Source organism: Malus domestica, chromosome 01, assembly GCF_042453785.1.
Source record: "Malus domestica chromosome 01, GDT2T_hap1".
Taxonomy (NCBI): domain Eukaryota; kingdom Viridiplantae; phylum Streptophyta; class Magnoliopsida; order Rosales; family Rosaceae; genus Malus; species Malus domestica.
In genome coordinates, this window is record NC_091661.1 from 20,962,779 (window position 1) to 20,964,913 (window position 2,135).

General features: G+C 34.0%; 1 long non-coding RNA gene across 1 annotated transcript; it reads left to right on the forward strand.

Moving 5' to 3' along the window:
- The first annotated feature begins 1,550 nt into the window (after window positions 1-1,550).
- On the forward strand, window positions 1,551-1,871 carry LOC108170572 (uncharacterized). Its single transcript, XR_001786952.3, has 2 exons — window positions 1,551-1,687; window positions 1,802-1,871. It is a non-coding gene; the product is annotated as an uncharacterized lncRNA (long non-coding RNA).
- Window positions 1,872-2,135: the final 264 nt, after the last annotated feature.

Sequence of the window (2,135 nt, forward strand, 5' to 3'; positions counted from 1 at the left end):
TCATTTCCACGCCTTCGGGAATAAAATAGATTATATTTTGGGACGGGCTGTCACATGTAATGCCGGTTTTAAAAAAAAAATATTTTGTACGCAGATAATAATGTGATTAAATTAGTTGTCAAATGATTTTTTTTTAACAAACGATATTATCTACATTAAGGGGGAGGGGGTGGGTTTAGCCTCACAATGAACTACCAATAATGTGATTTAATAAATTGTTTATTAAATATTAGTTTCTCTATTTTTAAACACGTTCAAATCATCTTAAGAGGCATGTAATGCCAGTTATAAAAAAAGGTATTTCGTACACAGATAATAATGTAATGCCAACCGTGCCATACCGATTTTGTGCCAACGGTAATGGTACGGTATTGTACCGTACCGAAAGTTCGTGGTACAGTATTGGTAATAGATACCATTACCACGGTATTACCGTACCATACCGAAAATATAATATAATATATAATATATATAAATTATATAATATATAATTATAATATAACACATATTTATAAATTATAGTACATATTTATAATATTCTAGAAGTTCAATGCCTCCTCCAAAAGCTTCGACATCTTAAACTTGAAGAATTGATCAATGAATTTTACCTTTTGAAGTTTAGTTTCAATTTTCATTTAGTTTGAAACTTAAACTTCTATTTGGATTGTAAGCTTAATTTTCATTATGAATCTTGATGCATCATGTGTATGAATTGTGAATGATGAATAATAGATGAATAATAGATGAATTTAGGCTACAATTTTTAAGATATCAGCAACTAAGGTGAGGTTTAAGTTAAAGAGGTGAGTCTTGTGGTAGTGCCATAGTGGTGCTTTATGCTTCTGTTGAATAATCAACCGGTACTGCGAAGGTGAGGAATTTAGGCTACGCATTGTCCTTGTAGACCTATAGTACTGCTTTATGTTTCCATTCTTTGTTTCAGGCTTATAATTTTCAAGTAATTCATCAACATTTCATGCGGCTGTAAATCCATTTGAAGGTGGAAATCCGAAATCTATTTCGGCACTTGTTATGAGAATTTTCTCCCGTCTATGCATTTGGTTTATATATATTTGTCTTATTATAAAGGCACAAAATATGAAATGTTGAACAAAGCAAAAACATATTTTGTCTCAAAATAAAGTGGCAATTACCATTGCCATACCATGCCAACCGAACATTTGGCAATACCGAACTTCGGTATACTGAAAGTTTGGTATGGTAATGGTAATAAATTTTACCAAATCAAAAATTTGGTACGGTAATTGGTACGAGATAATGGTACGGTAACTGTACCGAACCCACCCCTAGGTACTACAAGTGGAAAAAAATCCGAAATCCCGAACCGAACCAAAAAAATCCCGATTCCAAACTAAAAACTTCCCAAATCAAAATTCCCGAAATTTTTGGGATACTATTCCAAACCGATCCCGAATTTCGGTATGGGATTTGGGATTGTCTTTTCAATATTTCGGAAATCCCAGAACTGAAAATATATATTTATATTATAGTTAGAGTTAATTTCAACCATTGGATTGTTTCAAATTGATCTGTGCCGTCCATTCATTGTTAGGGTTCTCCAGCTCTTGAGTTCTCTCCAGTCATTTCAATTTTGAAGCATTTACGACTCCACGGAATTCTCACTCCCGACCGGGAAACGAAGATCTACTTAGCTTGCTCGAATCAAGTAAGTGCTCTGTTCCTTTTGACATTCCAAAGAATACCCATTTCTTCTGCCTCACCCTTTGTCCAAACCCTCCATTTATTTTGGCCTTTTATCCCCACTCTGTTTCCATTTCAGTCTGCAAGTTCATACCTCAGGACTGTGAATCTGGAGCAAACTTTGCTTAAATTTAGTCGGTTTAGTTTAATTGGGCTTCTGTGTCTCTGTACTTCATAATTCGGATACTATTTTTTGCATTTTTTGCGGGATTGAAGAATGTTAACTTAGCTGCCTGCTGTTCATTGTCGAATGGGTAAAATCTGTAGTTCTCTGTTATCTCTTTTGTATGGGGTGGGGTTGGATCTACTTTAGTTACAGTGACTTTGTAAATGAGATTTGTTGTGAACTTATGCAGTAAATTGTATTGTGGGTTTTTTTATATATGTTGCTCACCACCTGTTTGATAAAATAA